The 22,832-nt window shown below is 39.5% G+C and overlaps 1 protein-coding gene across 7 annotated transcripts in view; it reads right to left on the bottom strand.

Annotated features, from left to right (window-relative positions):
- SPECC1 (sperm antigen with calponin homology and coiled-coil domains 1) overlaps window positions 1-22,832 on the bottom strand; it is a 519,798-nt gene that overhangs the window by 334,207 nt on the left and 162,759 nt on the right. The window lies entirely within an intron of this gene.

Below are 22,832 nucleotides of genomic sequence, written 5' to 3'. Positions count from 1 at the left end.
GTCACTGCTCTGTGTATAGAGAGCAGCTGCTGTAACCGCACCCCCGGCCCTAACTGACAGCAGCTCAACAATCGTTGGTTAGCAGCAGGTCCTAGCTGTAATACACAGCCATCTCCTGCCGCGTAGGGGCGAACTCACCCCCTGAGCCCGCACCATAGATCCGCTTTGACTTGCGCTGTACATGAAGAGATTAAATGATTAAGAAAAAACTCAAAAGTAAGAAATAATTCAGATGCAGGTAATATATAAGGTAACTATTACAAAACCAAATATAAGGAAAAGTTTCCTACTACAAGTGCAATGTGCTTTGGACTAAATAGTGAAACACCGAACCACGCGTCGGGTGGGTGCATCCCTGTGGCAAGCCCCCGCTGACAACCTTACAGGTATACTGCAAACAATACACACTGTATGTGATTTACTGTTAATATCTTATTATACTCTCCGGCAACTATGTGTTTGATAGGCATCAATGCACTATTGCACCTTACTTATTCAATAGGATGCTTGCACATATCTATTTATACATGCACATCGCTATATATATACAGCACAGACCAAAAGTTTGGACACACCTTCTCATTTAAAGATTTTTCTGTATTTTCATGACTATGAAAATTGGTCATTCACACTGAAGGCATCAAAACTATGAATTAACACATGTGGAATTATATACTTAACAAAAAAGTGTGAAACAACTAAAAATATGTCTTATATTCTTGGTTCTTCAAAGTAGCCACCTTTAGCTTTGATGACTGCTTTGCACACTCTTGGCATTCTCTTGATGAGCTTCAAGTGGTAGTCACCGGAAATGGTCTTCCAACAATCTTGAAGGAGTTCCCAGAGATGCTTAGCACTTGTTGGCCCTTTTGCCTTCACTCTGCGGTCCAGCTCACCCCAAACCATCTCGATTGTGTTCAGTTCTGGTGACTGTGGAGGCCAGGTCATCTGGCATAGCACCCCATCACTCTCCTTCTTGGTCAAATAGCCCTTACACAGCCTGGAGGTGTGTTTGGGGTCATTGTCCTGTTGAAAAATAAATGGTCCAACTAAACGCAAACCGGATGGAATAGCATGCCGCTGCAAGATGCTGTGGTAGCCATGCTGGTTCAGTATGCCTTCAATTTTGAATAAATTCCCAACAGTGTCACCAGCAAACCACCCCCACACCATCACACCTCCTCCTCCATGCTTCACAGTGGGAACCAGGCATGTAGAGTCCATCCGTTCACCTTTTCTGTGTCGCACAAAGACACGGTGGTTGGAACCAAAGATCTCAAATTTGGACTCATCAGGCCAAAGCACAGATTTCCACTGGTCTAATGTCCATTCCTTGTGTTCTTTATCCCAAACAAGTCTCTTCTGCTTGTTGCCTGTCCTTAGCAGTGGTTTCCTAGCAGCTATTTTACCATGAAGGCCTGCTGTACAAAGTCTCCTCTTAACAGTTGTTGAAGAGATGTGTCTGCTGCTAGAACTCTGTGTGGCATTGACCTGGTCTCTAATCTGAGCTGCTGTTAACCTGCGATTTCTGAGGCTGGTGACTCGGATAAATTTATCCTCAGAAGCAGAGGTGACTCTTGGTCTTCCTTTCCTGGGGCGGTCCTCATGTGAGCCAGTTTCTTTGTAGCGCTTGATGGTTTTTGCAACTGCACTTGGGGACTCTTTCAAAGTTTTCCCAATTTTTCGGACTGACTGACCTTCGTTTCTTAAAGTAATGATGGCCACTCGTTTTTCTTTACTTAGCTGCTTTTTTCTTGCCATAATACAAATTCTAACAGTCTATTCAGTAGGACTATCAGCTGTGTATCCACCTGACTTCTGCACCACACAACTGATGGTCCCAACCCCATTTATGAGGCAAGAAATCCCACTTATTAAACCTGAAAGGACACACCTGTGAAGTGGAAACCATTTCCGGTGACTACCTCTTGAAGCTCATCAAGAGAATGCCAAGAGTGTGCAAAGCAGTCATCAAAGCAAAAGGTGGCTACTTTGAAGACCCTAGAATATAAGACATATTTTCAGTTGTTTCACACTTTTTTTGTTAAGTATATAATTCCACATGTGTTAATTCATAGTTTTGATGCCTTCAGTGTGAATGTACAATTTTCATAGTCATGAAAATACATAAAAATCTTTAAATGAGAAGGTGTGTCCAAACTTTTGGTCTGTACTGTATATATCTAACATAGGTCCTTAACAACTACACCTGCTTATTTTAACTCTATATCCTTTCTTTTCTTATTACCTTTACATTGATGTATACCTTCTTGACCTATATGTAGAAAGATGTACATATTTTTGGATTTCTTGCAGCCATCTAATGACTTCTTTATCTATTTTGTATAGACATATATATTCATATATATTGATTTTTCACTCGGAATAGTGCCTACTTTTTCTTTTGATTGTTCCCCCCCCCCAGCCTGTAAATACCAATTTCTTGATCAATAGATTTTGTATATAATTTTTCACCATTACCATTGACCTTCTTGTCAGTTTCTTTTCTTGTTTGATTTTTCATGAAAAGGTTAAATGAAGATGTGCTACAATTTAGGTCAATGAACCAAGTATTATGGGTGGTAAATGGTGGCACTTAAAGTCATGTGCCCTAAAGTTGAGATCTATGAATTCTTGTTCTGAGGTCTTTTGGAAAATCACAATTTATTATCTGGTCTCCATTGGTCTAAGCTGCTGAGAGCTGAATAAACAAATGAATAAACTGCTTATAATGTAAGAGAAGTCGGTTCCTGTTTTCCTGTTTAGCTGTCACCTTTTAGACTTGAATTACAACCTTGTGTTCCAGAACGTCTAATGTGAAATATGTTTCTAATCATAATTGTTTAATTACGTACAATTCTTGGTAACGGCTAATTTATGGTTCTGACATGATTCACATGTAAAATCACACTCGTAAATAAGGACTTGTGAAGCCTTAGAAAGTAAAAAACACAGGTCAATGACAAGTAAAGGAAGCCGCATAGGCTTAAATAAATATATGGAAACCATTATAGCCACTATTTGTGTTTCAGAAGCAACTAAGATGTATAATGTTACCTTATAATGCTACCTCAGCGTGTGAAATAATATTATATAGTCAGTGGTGAACACTAAATTATGGCTGATGAGCCAGAAAGAATTACCTGGTAGACATTCAGGTTTTACAGGAAAAGTTCATAAGACATGCAGGAAAATCTTTTATTTTAGGTCATTCCAATTTTAAACTTAATAGTTAACTACTTTGTTTATAAAGATTGGCAAAGGATTCGAAGGGTACAGGAGCCAAGGGCTGGTGCCCAGAGATTCCTAAAGTTCATGCATAAATCATGTTTTATGATGTCATTGAAGATGATTGAGCATTGAATTTATTGGGCATAATATTTTTCTATAGGCTGGGAACACAGCATTGTGCAGATTTTGTATGCATTTTCCTTGGCTTGTTTAAGAGTGTTTTTGTAGGTCTCAAATGCGACCAAGTGCTACCTTGAAGGCTACAGAAAATTATTGAAATGTCTACATACAGAGTTATGGTTTTTTTGGAATTTTTTTTCCACTGCAGCACTGAATGGATATTTTTGAGCACTTTCAGGCATTTTGAAATGGCATCACGAAGTTGAGCATAAAGGGGACCAGCTAAGCAATGGAACAGGAGCTACGGGGAACTGTGAAAGTGAGTATCAAAGGTCGGTTCACTTCTTTGAAGTAATTTAAAAATACGTCTATAGTGGTTTAAAAATTGTAATAAATTGAAAAAAGGTATTCACCTTCTGGATCCCTGCTGCAACTCTGGTAGTGTAGCGGAGGATATTGGCACCAGTTCAGCTTTATTCCAGACAATGAACCAATAAGAGGCCACTGACTGTTTACATTGGTCATGTTCTTCTGGGCAAGAAGAAAGAGCCAAGGGACTGTTTCTGTTGACTCAGATGGAATGCAACCACTGCAGCCGTGGATTTGTTGAAATGGCAGTCATCTGACACCCCCCACCAGAAGAGAAATTGAGGAGACCAGAAGAGGTCACTAGCAGGAGAAACGAGGAGCAGTAAGAGTTCAATGAATATCGGTTTTATTTTTATTTTTTTACACTACCATGGCTGTTTTCTAAACAGAGTCAAAGCAGTGGACAACCTCTTTCATTTTTTTTTGAACTGATCTAAGCCATTTTAAAAATAATTTAAAATGTCTTTAGGTCTCTATTCATAAGAATTGGTGCGAATCGATATCCAAGATCCAGTCCAGCCACCAGGTTAGTAATCTCTGGCCGCTGGATGGGAACCCTGAGAATTGTCTCCTACCTGCAGGCATCTGCAGCTTTCTTTTGATAAGATGGCCTGACGCGATGTCCTCATTGACTAATAAAAAGAAGAGCCACAAACTGAGAGGTAGAAGGCAGATCTCAGGGCTCCCGTCCAGCAGCCAGAGATTACAGACCTGGCCACTGGACTGGGTCCTGCAAAACAATTCACAACAACCCTACTGTACTAAACATTTATTATATGTTTATTCCTCTATACTACATCTGTAGAAACAATAGACAATTATCTATTTCTCATTGCTTAAAAATATTAACAACTAATGCAGCATATTGTCATCTTTCATAATCCAATTCGCCAATTTTAGACATGACCACTATGGCCAATATTCCAGAATATCGAAAAGGCTGTCAGTATATTTGAAGTGTGGATGAAAAGTGGAGAGCCCAGAGAAAATCCACACAAATACTGGGAGAACATACAAACTCCAAGCAGATGTTGGCCTTTGTCAGATTTGAACCCAAGACCTTAAAGTCAAAGTGCTAACCAGTGATCACAGGTATAAATGCCATAACCTCTCCTTTTTTATCAACTCCATGTTATCGGACGTCTTTTGATATTCTATTCAGCCACATCTGAGTTGGTCTTTAATAACAGGCAACAGATGCCGGGTGTCAGCATCTAATAGCAGCCCATACATTACCCGTGGGGGCTGTCATTCAGCCTCTACAGAATTTCACACACTGATAAACATTTTCATGGCTTTATTCCGAGTTTCCGGTCTCCTGTTCCCCTCTGTCTTTGTTAATCTTCGTTAGAAGATGCAAGCTTTTGCAGTTTTACACAATGCTTTTGATTATTGGCATTCTAGTTATAAATTGAAATTAAAATTTTATTTTCATATAATTGTAAACTACGAAAAAAAAAACTATCATTAAAAGGGAATCTGTCATAAGGATTTCACCCCCTAAACTATTCACATGAGCATGTAGCTCTTTCAATGACAAGTCCAATAATACCTTTACATGGCCGATTCATTCCTCCATTACGGAGAAATCAGCATTTGAATTTATATGCAAATGAAGCTGAAGAGCTATGGTAGATCTGAAGCCTCTGTCACTCCAGCTCTATTGAGATCTATGCAGAGGCTGTCAGTCAAGCAGAAGGAGGCGGGGAGTATAGCTGGAGTGACAGAGGCTTCAGTTCTACTATAGCTCTTCAGCCTCATTTGCATATGAATACACACATACGTACATACGCCATTGTTAGACCTCCAACTGCCATGGCAACCCATCAGAAACCCACAATCTGTAAAAGTCTTTACCAATGCGACCACAGCATGCAAATAGTTAAGCAGCCAGGGTCTCACATTGCTGCGATCCTGGCTTTTGCAGAGGAAGCCCAACTGTATGCAACAGCCTGCTCGAACTGTAGAGGGCATGATTACAGCCCCTCTTCCTGCTCCATTCCAGCACCATACATGTACAGCATGGTGCGAAAAATAACACTTCACCACGAGGTACATGTATTTTGAGGTACATAAAAGGGTGGAAAAAAAACGGTCAAGATCATGAAACTGTTCTACTTGTTTGGAAATTACCTTCCAACCCTTACCAAAATGATGGGCAGCAAAAATTGCTTCTCTAAAATCATTGCTGATGTCTTTTCTAATTGGCAACTTTGCATTGTGGTAACAAGCCTAAATCCCTCTGACAAACAAACTGCCAAAACTTCTGCTTTTATAGAAATAGTCACATTTGCTAATGTACACTTAATAAAGAGAATTGAATTACCAGAACATGGCTGCTACTTAACCTCAGTAAATATGTACGGTACTTGATTTTTCACATACTGCTTAAGCATTTTGGCTAGGGTATAACTTTCAAACAGTAGATAACCCCATTACACAGGTTGCCCGGGATTAATTTTTATCCATATGCTTGCAAACACAGAAAATAAACACCAGTAGTGACCCTCCACAAGTCCAATGCCACTCACTTCTTTAACATGAATACTGAGGTCGCTGTAAAAACATCACATAGGAGCCACAGACCGCTGTATCTATCAGATAGGATTCCTGTATAGACACCACATAAGATACACTGAGACTGCTGTACATTCATTACATAGAAGATGCTGAAACTGCTGGGTACATCACATAGGAAACAATGAGGCTGCAGTATATACATCACATATGATACACAGGCTGCTGTATAGGCATCACATATATTTATACAGCAGTCTCAGTGCATCCTATCACATAGAAGAAACTGACATTGCTGTATACATCAAATAGGAGAGTCTGGTGTTGCTGTATAGTCAATTACATAGGAGACACAGAAGTGCTGTACACATCACATAGGATACACAGAGTCCTGTATATACATCACAGACACTGGGACTGCTCCATGCATCATATAGTCATTACATAGGAGACACTGAAGTGCTGTACACATCACATAGGATACACAGAGTCCTGTATATACATCACAGACACTGGGACTGCTCCATGCATCATATAGGAGACACTGAGGCTGCTATATGTACATAACATAGGAGATTGATGTATATACAGAAAACTGACACAGGCTGCTGCATACATCACATAGAATATACTGAGCCTGTGGTATGTATGTATGTATGTGTGTGTATATATATATGTATATATTATATTGCAGAGACAATGAGGTTGTTGTATATACATCATAAGAGACACAGGCTGCTGTATACATTACATAGGAAACAATGAGGCTGCAGTATAACATCACATAGTAGACTCGGAGGCTGCTAAATACACATCACATAGGAGACACAGAGTTTAATTGTATCATAGTACACAGACTGCTGTTGTGTATGCATGTATACACATCACAGGCACAGACTACTGTACAAATCATATGGGATACACTGAGACTGTTGAGCAGATTGCCAATCCAGGTCTGGCTCAAAGCTTAGGACTCAGGGTGGCCAGGACATCAAGCATATTGGCACTCCATCCAGTAGGGTCAAATGCTGAATCCTGTGAGACTTCAGAATCACTGAGCCCATATGGCCGACTGTGACCGTAATCTGCATTTATTAGAGATGAAGCGCACAATCGCTATCTCTACAAGAGTCTCATGTGGAATTCTATCCTTTTTAGCAAATGTAGAAGCTTTGGAAAAATGTAGTAAAAATCCCTTCATAGAACAGTTCATAGTTTCCAGGCAGAGAAAAAAAAAATAAGAAAAGCGGATTGTGTAATGTGTGACCTGCACTTGGACTTCTCTATAGCAGTCCACAATAAGCTTTTAATTTTTTACACCTTCCTGAATTTCAACCAAATCATCCTCTGGGACAGTTAAAGGAAGGAATGTAACCATGAATAATGCACTGTGCTTTATTACAATTCCACTGTGAGCATTTAGATTGATTTCTGCTTCTTTTACTTATATTTATGGTGAAACCTATTAATTCATTACTTTAGGTCATTCAAAAACATAGTAATTAACTGAATCAAATAAAATGGTCAGAATCCTGGCTGAATGGATCCAAATCAACCTAGACTGTACATACAAATAAAAATGGATTTTCTAAGTCATCAGAATAGTTGTGTAAAATGGTAAAGCATGGATGCTTTCCTCCAAACACAACACCACTTTCGTCCAAAGAACAACAGTTCACTTAAATGAGCTCGACGGGACTGGTCTCCAATCGAGAACATCTAGGATGCCATTGGTCGGCAGTTGCAAAGGGCGCAGCCGGCAGTGTAAATGCCAGTGCAACTGTCAGCCTTCATTTGTAATTTTATTAAATTGATGGCCTGTCCTTAGGATAGGGAATCAACATTAAATCAATGTTGATCTAACTCTCGGCATCAGTATGCCCACTAATCAGCTTTTTGGAGAGGTTTTGGAATTTGTGAAGTTTCTGCGGTCTCTACATGGTTTACATTGTTTCATACTGAACAACACAGAACCTTGGGGTTCTCTCATCAATTTTCCCTCTTTCCACCATGTCCTAGAAAGCATCTTTACTGTTCTATGAGAAAATATCTTCATGTCAAAACTGTTGAAGCCAAGATGTCAAAGTCTTTAAAGATAATCTAATACCCTTTAGACTGCTTGTGCATGGTGATAATATCATATTTGGTCTACTCAGTTGCTATTTTGAACAAACAACAGGGGAAAAAAATGGCCTTTTCAAGCATCAAAGCTACCATTCATAAGCTGGTTAAAGTCTTTAGCACTGAGATGGTGGGAATGGGGGAATCTGGTTTCTAATTAATCACAGCTTACACTGTGTGCACAATTATTAGGCAGTGAGTATTTTGAACATACGATCATCTTTATGCAGATTTTTTCAACTCCGCGCTGTATAAACTTGAATGCTTATTGGATGAAGCAGATCAGGTGATGAGTATTTGTATAATAAGGGAGAGTGTTCCCTAAGGATAAAAGACCCGTTATCAATGTGTGCAGAATTATTAGGCAGCTTGTTTTCTTCAGGTAAAGTGGGCAAAAAAGGATTTAACTGAGTCTCAAAAGTCAAAAATTGTTATAAGTCTTACAGAGGGATGTAGCACTCTTGCAACTGTTCAGATATTGGGGGCGATCACAGAAGCATTAAAAGTTTTGTTATAAATACTCAACAAGGTGACAAAAAACTTGATGAGAAAAGAAAGATGCATATTAACAGCCAAAAATTTGAGAAGAATCAAACGTGAAGTGACCAGGAAGCCATTATCCTCCAGTGCTGTCATATTCCAGGACTGCAACCTCCCTGGAGACCCAGAAGTACAAGGTGCTCAGTGTTCAGAGGCATGGCCGAGGTGAGGGAGGCCGAAACCCGACCACCAGTGAACAAGACACAGAAATACAAGGTGTTCAGTGATCAGAGATACGGCCGAGGTAAGGAAAGGTTTTATTGAATGATGAGAGCGAATCTTGATGGACCAATTGGATGGGCCCATGGCCGGATCAGTAACTGGACCAGACCTCCACTTTACTACCAGCAAGGTGAAGATGGAGTGCAGCTATTGGCTGGTATTACTAAAGAGGAGCTAGTTGGACCTTTTCAGGTTTAAGATCGACTGAAAATCAACTCCCAAACTGACTGCTAGTTCTTAGAAGATACTTTCTTCAAACAGTGATGCAAGTCTGCATCTTTCAAGAAAACCTTGATTTTTATGCAGGATAATGCTCCATCACAACATTGATATCTTCACAGCTCAGCAGCCAGTAAAAGTCTAAGGCCACGGCCCCACTGTCAGTATTTAGTCAGTATTTTTTCTCAGGAGTGGGAGCCAAAACCAGGAGTGGGTGATAAATGCAGAATTGGTGACTTGTTTCTATTATACCTTTTCTCTGATTGTTGCTCACTTGGTTTTGGCTCCCACTCCTGAGAAAAAATACTGACCGAATACTGATAGTGGGGCCGTGGCCTTAAAGAGGACCTTTCACCAAATGTTGCATGTTGAAATGGACACACAATGTAATAGTGGCTGCAGGGAAGAATAAAACTTTTTTATAATTTTGCCTCTTTGCTACAGAGATATTAACAGTCAAAGTATTTGCCACCTAATTAGATATTTTTCACTGGGGGCATGTACTTCTTCTCCTTGTATGAGTTGCTATCTGAATGAACCCACTTGGGCATAGCAAAAGTTAACAAACTTTATTCCGCTCTGCAGCCACTAGTATATCAAGTGTCCAGTCCATTATGAAACATTTTGTGAAATGTCCACTCAAAAGATGAAAGAATATTGACATGGTCCCTTCCTCACATAACCTAAACCCTACAGAGAACTCATGGGCCTCTCTAATCAGTGTCTGGGAGGCTGAGGTTGGTGTTGCCAAAAATCTTGATTGTCAACAGATTAAGAAACTGACAAACTCCAAGGTTTGAAGAATTATGACTTATTGAAAAGTAGGGCAGCAATATCGGTCACTGTTACATTTTTTCTTTGTTTTTAAACTGCAGAAATTTATTTTTGTACATTGAGTTGGTTGGTTAGTATTCTCACTTTAAAAGATGAAAATTAACAATTGAGATGGAAAATTAAAACTTTTCAATTCGTTTCATAATTCTACACACAGATATTCTCCTAACAAATACAAACCTCACTTTTTACTTTCTTAAACATTCAGGTTTATTAACCTTTTGGATTGTATGGCAGCACTGTCATTCAATAACAAAATTAATCGTTAAAAATACAAATTGCCTAATAATTGTGCACCCAGTCCAAGTCCAGTCCTTGTCCCTTTTTTAAACTAGGTGTTCGTTTTTTTTGTCTCTTTTGCTTTTTTCGTATTAAACATATGAGTATTCAAGCAGTTTAATTGGACACTATTTCAGAAGATATTTTACATGGTGTACCGTACTTAATATATAGGGGTGCCAATAATGTTGAGCAAAATGATACTATATTTCTATGCACTATTTTTTATATAGTTATGGTCAATCATGAAGCAAAATATGTACCGGGTCTAAATTTAATATGCTTTGTTAATGTTGTGACCAATCTTTGATTATGAATGCAAATAAAAAAAGACAAAAATAACAACAACACTCCTTGGCATTGATATTGGATGTGCATGTTATGAACCCAGCACATTCCTAGGCATGTATCACTATCTGTGGAATGTTTATCACTCACTGTGGAATTTTTATTGTCCTGTATTTTCAGCTATCATATTAAAGATATGAAGCTCTGCTGCACTGCGGAGCCTCGTAACTCGCCACAACAGCAAGGATTCAGTCAGTCATTTTGCCAGGTCTGGAATGAACTGTAGCTCTGCACTGAGCAAAGTCTATTAAGAGATGTGCATTTAACACTGTGCTGAAGAACTGAATATTGTAACAATATAATGGGACAGGAAACTACTGTGCTAATTGTTAATTGTTAATCATAGATGTTAATTGGGTTTTCATTTTATACAATAACATATTGCAGATTGACTTGTGATAAAACAGTAAATATATCCAGTTATATAAAAGAAAAATTCTAACAACTTGTTTATTTTACTTGCTTATACAGCACTTTACAGACATCATTACTGTCCCCATTGGGGCTCATAATCAAAATTCCCTATCAATATATCTTTGGAGTGTGAGAGGAAACATCATGGCAGAGTAACTGAAGTTTGAAAATACATCAGAGATGTCATGCTTGATCATAGGAAGCCTCCTGATGAACCTCTGGAATGAGGGGAAACGCGTAGAGGCGGGATAGCATACTCAATCAACACTTGAGATAAGTGATAGCATCAAATTATGGCTTTTTATATCATCTACTAGTTTTTGTGCATGACTCAGTTACTTGCTTATCATATATATTCATATGAAAATTAATCTGTAATACTGAGGTTGGGATATTATATTGTTCACTATTTTGTTGATCCTCACATATGTTTTTTTTATACAACTGATTAGTCCAGTGATCAGTGTATTGACACATACCTATACTGTCCCCAGATATCTAGGATAAACCAGGGGCAGTGAGGGTGAGCCGCCGTGAAGCGGGGGGCACCAATCCGTATCCCCTAGGGTTCCAACCTCTGCTGGTAGGCAGCGAAGGATCTATAGTCAAATATAGGGAGAGTACCCTTCCCTATGTGTGTATATAATTATATATATGGATATAACATTTGGATAGTATCAGGTTTTTGCACTTCATGTGAGCAGTTTGTTGTTTTTTTTGAGAGTTAGATTTCAAATGAATTAATAAAGTTTTATGCATATGCCCCTACTTTATATATGTTTTGGAAAAAGGGTGGGAGGAAACCAGAGAACCTGGAGGAAACTCACGAAACACAGGGGTTTACCAACTCCTTGCAGATGTTGTCCTTAGGATTTGAACTCCGGACCCCAGAACTGCAAAGCAACAGTGCTAACCACTGAGCCACCATGCATATAAAATTATGAGAATTTCTGATTTCTTTCCCGAACTCTGACACTTTTGGATGGTAAATAGGGAAAATAATTCATGAACATTATGTAAAATTCCAAATGAAAAGCAATTATTTGTAGTTGGATGCAAAGTGACTGTTTTAGCTACAGATCAGCCAGGTAAACAAACAACACAGATGAGGAAAGGAATGGGAAGTTACAAGATACAAGTCTCCGTGAGTGGCATTGGGGACTCTTTTGAAACCTCTATGTGTATATCTGTTCCCAGGAAGTGCTCGGCGCATACACCAAATGTTTTATAGGACTGGAATGTGTCTCTATACTTTTTTTTCCCAAAGGCTGGAATAGTTTACTATGTTTTCCTATGCTGCAGAATTTATTAAATCTATTTATGGACAGCACAGTGGCTCAGTGGTTAGCACTGTACTCTTAGGGTCCTGGGTTTAAATCCTACCAAGGACAACATCTCCAAGGAGTGTGTATGTTCTCCCTCATATTTACGTGGGTTCTTTGGTTTCCTTCCACACTCCAAAGACATGCTGACAGGGAATCTTAGATTCGTGAGTTCCAATGTGGACAGAGATGATAATGTCTGTAAAGTGCTGTGGAAATTAATGGCGCTATATAAGCGCTGAAGCACAAGTTGCAGACTTCCATCATAGATATACATTGGCAAATAATATAAAAAGTAAAACATATGTTCACTCTAACCCAAAACCTCATAGATAGACAGATGCTGAATCCTTTAAATAAGGATGTTTAATCAGGCTATGAATGAGTATGGGTGACTGTGAGGAGCAGCCCACTTACTAAAGACTATGAGACTTTTCCATCACGGAACTCCGTTTCCGTTGATATTATTATTGAGTTTTATTAGAGATTTGCTTGCTGTGTTTTATTAATGTTCTGCTTGCTCGTCAGTTTATGTACATTCATTTTACTTGTAAAGTGTCCAGTATTCCAGTAATCTCATTAGTATCTCAGGAGCCTTAAGCCATTGTTCAAACAGCGTCTAGGCCCACTGTGTGAGTGTTGAAAAAAGATCCAGAGGAGCCGTCACCACAGGGAGTCTCATATGCAGACACAGGTGATGGGTTAGACCTGAGAAAATACCTCCACTAATGCACACTTAGCTTTGGGGGAGGGTGAGAGCAGTTCTGCCCATTCAGGGGGCTGATCCCAGTGAAGGAGAAAAGAAGCCACATGTTTAGTGGGGAGTTGGTGAAATGACATTGAAGGAACAGGATCGAGACCGAGGACCTGGAAGGATGGATGGATGGCATATGGAGTGTTGGAGATCAGATACCAACTGGACTGGATAAACAGGCTACAGTTGTGGGATCAGTCATTTGGATTTAAACTTTCTTAAAGGATTGTTGCTACTGAATTCCTGTGCTTCCATCGTTTTACCTGTTGTCTGGAGGATCGGGGACTGTGACTACAGACTATACTGGCACGAAGGTCCGTCCCAGGAAGGGGATCTTGTGGACTGAGACAATTGTATTCTGGACATTTACCTAGTATTGCTGCATTACCATGGACGTGAGGAATAAAATATTGTCGCATCTTTAACATGTCTAGGTGATTATTAAAATCCACAATCTCAGATCTTTACAGTTCCATAACTGCATTTTTCTCTTTAAGAGGTTTTTCTGAACTTTTTCAAAACTGGCCAAAAGGATGTGATCATTCAAAAATAATGAAGTATTACTTACCAGTCCAAACTCCAGCTGCTCTGGTGGTCTGAATTAATAATGTGCCCTCCATTCAGTATCTAGCTTTTAGATCAGGTGACTGACAGAGTATCATCACTTCAAGTTCCGGTAGAAACAACCAAAATGTGGTTACTGGCAAGTAAAACAGCTTGTGTATTTTAGAATTATTGTTTCCCTTTGTTCAGTTTCAAAAATTGGGTAGAAAATTCCCTTTAACTTTTCCTTTTCTTGTATTTACTCCGAGTTCCAGGTTTTGTTATATCAGGACATTCTGTATTCATCGATCTATCCATGAATACATTGCGCCTTACGTGTATAGATAATGTGAACAGATGTTGGGAGGGATTGCTGACACCATCTTCATTCTTAGTTCGCCTTTGTTGACGTTTATTAGGTATACTTCCTTCACCCAGGTCCATGTACTTTAGCTTTTAGGATTTTGTTTTGTTTCTTAAATATTTCAGAAAACTTACCTCCAAAGAACATTTTCATTTGTCCAGCATGGAAAGTTATGAAGCTTGGCAAATTTCTTTATTAGGAGCTTTTCTTCATTCTTGTAAAAAATTGCACATAGGAACTTCCAAACCCCTGCTTTCTCCCAGCCCATTTGCCTACTTTTAGCTGCATTCACATCATTTGGAGTACAGATGATGGCAGTGACCGGATCAGGACCCGTCTCCTCCTCTGAGTGTTCTGCTAATCAGAGCAATCTCCTGCAGCAGATTATCCCCAGAGACACAAGTGCTGATCCTGTCACTGCCATCATCTGTACTCCAAATGAGTATGTGCTGATATAAATGCAGTAAATGGCAGGTAAATAGATTGAGGAAAAGCTGGAAATTGGAAGCCACTTGCATGTATTTTTTTTTACAAGAATGAAGACAACTTCCCATGCTGGACAAAGTTATTAAGAAAAAGAGGGTAAGTTACTCTAAGATTGATGCCATGCGTAGAACCAGTTTGCACCATTGATATTCTTGATGCACAAAGTGGAAAGTAATAAACATTAATATATAACTGCACTTCTATCATTTGCAAGGACAAAAAGCAAATGGTAATGTATGGGATGACGATTGCTTTAGTCAGGCCGTGACTTGCAGATTCATAGTTTCATAGTTTATAAGGCCGAAAAAAGACAAGCGTCCATCCAGTTCAGCCTATTTCTTGTGCACTGCAGCTATTCCGCAGCGTTGATCCAGGGGAAGGCAACAAAAAAACATGCGGTATAGACCAATTTACATCATTGAGGAAAAATTCACTTCCCGACACCAATCTGGCAGTCAGATTAAATCCCTGGATTAATTAACTATCACTAAGCATAAGATGTAATTTTATTGTTCTCAAGAAAGGCGTCCAGGCCTCTCTTGAACTCGTTAAGTGAGTTGGACATCACCACTTCCTCTCCCAGAGAGTTCCAGAGTCTCACGGCTCTGACCGTAAAGAATCCCCTTCTATGCTGGTGCAGGAACCTCCTTTCCTCCAGACGCATAGTGTGCCCCCTCATCTTTGTCACCATCCTTGGTATAAATAGGTCATGGGAGAGATCTCTGTACTGCCCCCTGATGTATTTATACATGTTTATGAGGTCTCCCCTAAGCCTTCTCTTTTCCAACGTAAATAGGCCTAATTTTGACAACCTCTCTGGGTATTCTAGTCCCTCCATTCCCTTTATTACCTTAGTCGCCCTCCTTTGTACCCTCTCTAGCTCCAATATGTCTTTCCTGAGCACCGGAGCCCAGAACTGTGCACAATATTCTAAGTGCGGCCTTACCAGCGCTTTATACAGAGGAAGAACAATGTTCTCATCATATGCCCCTATTCCTCTTCTGATGCATGCCATGACTCTATTTGCCTTCGCAGCTGCTGCCTGACACTGGGCACTCCAATTTAATTTGCTATTAACCAAGACGCCCAGGTCCTTCTCCATGTCAGATTTCCCCAACGGTTTCCCATTTAATATGTATGGGTGACTGCTGTTTTTCTTTCCCATGTGCATGACCTTACATTTATCGGCATTGAACCCCATTTGCCATTTTTTGGCCCAACTCCCCAATTTATCTAAATCCTCCTGTAGCTGTGCCCTATCCTCATCTGTATTAACTACTTTACAAAGTTTAGTATCATCTGCAAATTTATTTCATTGACTTATATAGAAGTGTTTATCTCAGAGAAATGTGATATCCAATCCCCAGACAGGAACATCCTATCATTAACACATCACCACATGAGCTATATACGGTATATATATACACACACACACACACACACACACACACACACACTGTATATTTAGCCACAGGGTAGGGATGTTCCAAGTGACATCTTTCACTCCTCACATATGGATGTAAATATTTAGTATTGCTTAGGGGCTTTTAGATGTCCAATTTTGATGCAACTATTAAACCAAAAATGGGCAATGCAAGTCTATGGGTCTGTGAAAAACATCGGACCACACTCAAATGATATCGCAATCAGTGCAATCAGATTTTCACGGACTAACAGAATAGAGGAACTTTTTTTTTTTTCTTCACCCCCGAGAAAAACTGAAAAACTGATGCCACTCTCAACAGAATAATAAGACCATTTTTCTCAGATGGAAAGAAAACGGTCACGTGCACTTAACCTTAGGCCACGTTTACACGTTCAGTATTTGGTCAGTATTTTACATCAGTATTTGGAAGTCAAAACCAGGAGTGGGTGAAAAATGCAGCAGTGGTGACGTGTTTCTTTTATACTCTTCCTATGATTGTTCTACTTCTGGTTTTGGCTTACAAATACTGATGTAAAATACTGACCAAATACTGAGTGTGTGAACGTGGCCTTATACTGATCCCGTGATGTATCTACAACTAATACACTGAAGCAAAAAGTATACCTAAAAGTATACATACTGAACCTAAATATCCTAACCCATATAACCCATATAAATATACTAACCCATACTAACCTAAAAGTATACATACTAAACCTAAATATACTAACCCATATAACCCATATAAATATACTAACCCATACTAACCTAAAAGTATAGATACTGAATGTGTGCTTATTTGGACTATGCGCTTCATGAATATAAGGAAAAAGAGCAGCACATCCAAGAAGTAAAATAACAAATTCTTTATTGCGTGATAAAAATAAAAAGATAAAAAGCCTTGCAGTAGGTATAGTTCACATTATAGCCATGATTGACTAACGCGTTTCTGGCAAAACAATAACGCCCTTAATCATAGTCTTTATTAAGGAATCATTGGAGAGTCTATAAAGCAAAGACGGACTAGTCACATGAGAGTATGAAATAGATATTATTAACCCCTTAAGCCCCGCGGGTGGTTTGCACGTTAATGACCGGGCCAATTTTCACAATTCTGACCACTGTCACTTTATGAGGTAATTACTCTGGAACGCTTCAACGGATCCCCCTGATTCTGAGATTGTTTTTTTCGTGACATATTGTACTTCATGATTGTGGAAAAATTTCTTCGATATCACTTGCGTTTCTTTGTGAAAAAAATTGAAATTTGGCGAAAATTTTGAAAATTTTGCAATTTTCAAAATTTGAATTTTTAAGCCCTGAAATCAGAGAGATATGTCACACAAAAGAGTTAATAAATAACATTTCCCACATGTCTACTTTACATCAGCACAATTTTGGAACCAAAATTTTTTTTTGTTAGGGAGCTATAAGGGTTAAAAGTTGACCAGCGATTTCTCATTTTTCCAACAAAATTTACAAAACCATTTTTTTAGGGACCACATCACATTTGAAGTCACTTGGAGAGGTCTTTAAGACAGAAAATACCCAAAAGTGACACCATTCTAAAAACTGCACCCCTCAAGGTGCTCAAAACCACATTCAAGAACTTTATTAACCCTTCAGGTGCTTCACAGGAATTTTTTGAATGTGGAAGAAAAAAATGAACATTTAACTTTTTTCACAAAAATGTTACTTTAGACCCAATTTTTTTTATTTTCACAGGGGTAACAAGAAAAAATGGAGCCCAAAATTTGTTGTGCAATTTCCCCTGGGCACGCACATACCCAATAATTGGGGAAAAAACACTGTTTGGGCGCACGGCAGGGCTCGGAAGGGAAGGAGCGCCATTTGACTTTTTGATTGTAAAATTTGCTTGAATAATTAGCGGACGCCATGTTGTGTTTGGAGAGCCCCTGTGTGGCCAAACTTTGGAGCTCCCCCACAAGTGACCCCATTTTGGAAACTAGACCCCCCAAGGCACCTATCTAGATTCATAGTGAGCACTTGGAACCCCAGGTGCTTCCCAAATTGATTCATAAAAATGAAAAAGTGTTTTTTTTTTCACTTTTTCATTTTTACGAATCAATTTGTGAAGCACCTGGGGGTTCCAAGTGCTCACTATGCATCTAGAAAGGTGCCTTGGGGGGTCTAGTTTCCAAAATGGGGTCACTTGTGGGGGAGCTCCAAAGTTTGGGCACAGAGGGGCTCTCCAAACGCAACGTGGTGTCCGCTAACAATTTGAGCCGATTTTCCATTCAATTTGTTAGCGGATATCATGTTGCATTTGGAGAGTCCCTGTGTGCCCAAACATTGGAGCTCCCCCACAAGTGACCCCATTTTGGAAACTAGACCCCCCAAGGCACCTATCTAGATTCATAGTGAGCACTTGGAACCCCAGGTGCTTCACAAATTGATTCATAAAAATGAAAAAGTGTTTTTTTTCACTTTTTCATTTTTACGAATCAATTTGTGAAGCACCTGGGGGTTCCAAGTGCGCTAACAATTTGAGCTGATTTTCCATTCAATTTGTTAGCGGACACCATGTCGCGTTTGGAGAGCCCGTGATGTGCCTAAACAGTGGAGCTCCCCCACAAGTGTCGCCATTTTGGAAACTATACCCCTCAAGGATTTTATTAAGGTGTATAGTGAACATTTTGAACCCAGAGGTACGGCACAGAATTTGTTTACATTAGGTCATCATATTGAATAAGTTGTCATTATTCTTGAGCGCAAGTGCTCGCTACTTGAGTTTTCATCGGGTACTCAGGTATGCACCATGTACAGCGTGTGCTCGAGTGACATGCTCGAGTCCCTGCTCCGCATGTTTCACGGTTATTAGACACCCAAAAAAAAACATGCGGGGATCGCTCGTGCATGGCAGGCTATCCCCGTAAAGTTTTTTGGCCGCGAAGCATATGGGGCAGAGACTCGAGCATGTCACTCAAATACCCACGATACTCAATGCATACCAGAGCACCCGATGCAAACTCAAGTAGCGAGCACTTGCTCTCAACACTAGTCGCCATATCGTCATCTTTTTTTCTTACTTTTGAAAAAAATCCCAACCCCAGCCCTAACCCTAGCACAACCCTAGCCCTAGCACAACCCTAGCCCTAGCACAACCCTAGCCCCAGCACAACCCTAGCCCCAGCACAGCCCTAGCCCCAAACCCAGCCCTAACCCTAGCCCAATCCTAACCCAAGAGTTTATTTTTGACGCTGTTCCTTGTGCGGTATAAGTGATTAGACGACTTTATTCTTCGGGTCGGTGTGATTACAGCAATGCCAGAATCATATGGGGTTTTTATGACTGACAGCCGTCACACACTAAAAGACGCATTTTTTGTAAAATCTAGTTTTTGCATCGCCATATTTTGAGAGCTATAATTTTTCCAGATTTTGGCAGACAGTCATGTGACGGCTCGTTTTTTGCGGGATGACTTGACGTTGTTATTGGTGCCATTTTCAGGCACGTGACATTTTTTGATCGCTTTCTATTCCGATTTTTGGGAGGCAGAATAAACAAAAACCAACAATTCAGGAATAGTTTTTTTTTAAATTCTGTTCCGCGTGTGGTAAAATTGATGTGGTATCTTTATTCTTCGGGTCAGTACGTTTACAGCGGTACCACATTTGTATCATTTTTCTATGTTTTGGCGCTTATACACAATAAAAGCTATTTTATAGAAAAAAATATTTTTTAGCATCGCTTTATTCTGAGAGCTATAACTTTTTTATTTTTCGGCTGATGGAGCTGTATGGCAGCTTGTTTTTTGCGGGATGAGATGACGTTTTCAGCGGTATCATTTTTATTTATATGCGTCTTTTTGATCGCGTGTTATTCCACTTTTTGTTTGGCGGTATGGTGATAAAGCATTGTTTTTTGCTTAGTTTTTTTTTTTTTTTTTTTTTTTACCGTGTTCACTGAAGGGGTTAACTAGTGGGACAGTTTTATAGGTCAGGTTGTTCCGGACGCGGCGATACCAAATATGTGTACTTTTATTGTTTTTTTTGTTTTTTTTTTATAATAATATTTATTGATGGGTACATTATATTTTTATTTTTGGTGGATTATTTTTTTTATTTTTTTTTTATATTTTTGCAAATTTTTTTTTTATTTTTTTTTTCCACTTTCACACAGTTTATACACTTTATTACTTTGTCCCACTCTGGGACTTTCACTTTTTTTTCTCTGATCGCCTGCATGGCACAGGAATGCAGCACCATCCCTATGCCATGCAAGCTGTCAGAAATGCACAGTGTGAAGATTGCTTGGAGATGCACTGCGCATGTCCAAGCAATCTTCCTGCTGTCTGGTGACCCGGATGTTGTCATGACGACATCGGGTCGTCATGGCAACACCCGGGAAGCCTTTGCAGACTGCGCTGGAAGCCGGAAGAGGAGGTGAGTATCGGCGATCACCTCCCCTTGCCCCCGCAATGCCGCGATCGACTTCGATCGTAGCATCGCGGGGGTTAATGTGCTGGAAGCGGTGCAGGACCGCTCCCTGCACATAGTACCGGGTGTCAGCTGTGACAATCAGCTGACACCCGGCGGCGATCGCGCCCGCACAGCCTGTGTGCGCGCGCGATCGCCATGACGTACTAATACGGGTCTGGCTCTTAAGTCCCAGGGCACAGACGCGTATTAGTATGGCAAATGTTGTTAAGGGGTTAAAGGTGTTTTACCATGAACAAAGTTCATTTTAATCAATAGATCTTGGAATAATAATAAATTCCACAATTGGATGTGTTTAAATAAAATGTTCCTGTGCTGAGATAATCTTATAAATGTGTCCCTGCTGTGTACTGTGTAATGGCTGTGTCTGACCGTGCAGAACACGGTCTGATCATACCACAGCTCCTGGGCAGGGGAGGAAGCAAAAAAGAGTATACAGACATTACAGCAGGGGATCACAGCTGATTGTTTCTTTGAGGTAAAACATTGCATAAAACAGGAAGTGAAATGTTTTTTTTTTTTTTGTTTTTTTTTACATTTTGATGGTCATTTAAGGTTCAGAAAAATGGCCAGAGGTTGACATTTTGCTAAAACCATGAGAAACGAATTACAAAAAAAAAAAATCTGTATTTTGGTGAATGCAGATCTTTGTAAAATTTGAGAATTCAATTCCACTCAAATTTATTCACTCATCTGTAGGAATAACATATTGCAAGTCCTTATATTTCATCTTCACTTGATGAGTTACCCCCTCAATAGCTAAAAGATGTACAGTATGTGTTATCCATCAAGAAATTGTCCATAAATGATTCCCACATAGGACTGATTTGCAGAATGACCTCTTTGCAGATAATTGCTGCCCATATTATATAGTCCAGGGCTATGGACAGACATGCCCTTTTCTAAAAAATGAACGTAAAATGCTGCCAGGTCTTTCAGAAAAGTGACTATTCTAGTTAAAAAAGGCTAAAAGTTGTAAATAAGGAAATATCAATGTAATTATTGCAGTAATGTTGAAGACCTATCACTTGCCATAAAGATATAAATTCTTCTTCTTGGAATAATGCCCCTTTTCTCCTGATTTTGACATTATTTCTGTTCCTGAACCTCTACATTCCTGAGATATGGCCCTCTCTTCCCAGTATATAAATCTATTCTTGTGATCCTCATGAAGACCCCCCCCATAGAAAATTAAGGACCACGCCCAGTTGGCTAGATTTACATAGAGGACAGGGAGGGCCATATCTCAGGATTGCAGAGTCACAGGAACAAAATAAAAACTATGCCAGATTCAGGAGAACAGCAGCATTTACACTAAAGATAGAGAGATATTTATGGCACATAGTAGATCCTCTTCAAATGTAATCCTAAAACAAATAATATACATCAAAGAAACGTCAGAAGACCCCCCCCCCCCAACCTCCAATAATCTAATGCCACCTGTCCCCGTAGAGGAAAGGGCATTTCAACAGGTTTTATTATTTTTTTTCCAGGAGATGACCATCACCAGTGGTACCTGGCAGCTTTAGCCATTTATTACATCTCGTAGCTATAATATACACACATGATCAGCCAATTCATCTGTACATGTTTACTGGGGAGTCAGAGGGATGACGACACATGTGGCCATCATAACACGCTACACGTAATGTAGATATTGATTTCTCCTCGTCAGCCGCCTACAATAGTCATCTGGATGGTATCTCCAGGGTGTGGGACTTTCTAATGACAAGTTAAATAGATTTTCATCGGTGTTATCTGTATGTCATAGCAATAAACGAATAACTCGTCATTGACATGTGACATCCTGTACAAGGAACTGGGACAGAATACCAGCCTTATCGGCTCTGTCCGCTGCAGGAACTTCTTGCAAAGGCCGGAATGAAAAAGCTGCATTTTTGTAACTAATTGGGTTCTTTGAAACTGGTTAGACTGCATAATTATAATGCAATGTAAAGGAGATAAGAAACACAAATACCAGAATAGTTCACAACACAGACTGAGCACGCCTGGGATATAGCAAGATTACAATAAAAAGGGCTGCACTGAGTTAGCATCGCTTTTACGGCTTTTCTATCTCTATAGTATACTATGTATTATAGATGGGCAGTTTAGTTTAGGTGTGTGCACACATTAGCCCCGATTTATCATCAACGTTTTTGTTTTTTGTTTTTAAATTACTTTTCCTTTTTTGTCTTGTGGTATTAGTTGCCGCTTTTCGCACCAAATTCATCAAAATGGTGCACACGATTCATGAATTTGG

The sequence above is a fragment of the Phyllobates terribilis genome, unplaced genomic scaffold (assembly GCF_046119375.1).
Source record: "Phyllobates terribilis strain yellow unplaced genomic scaffold, ASM4611937v1 Scaffold_2__4_contigs__length_985480577, whole genome shotgun sequence".
Taxonomy (NCBI): Eukaryota; Metazoa; Chordata; class Amphibia; order Anura; family Dendrobatidae; genus Phyllobates; species Phyllobates terribilis.
This window is presented reverse-complemented; position numbering and strand designations above follow the sequence as displayed.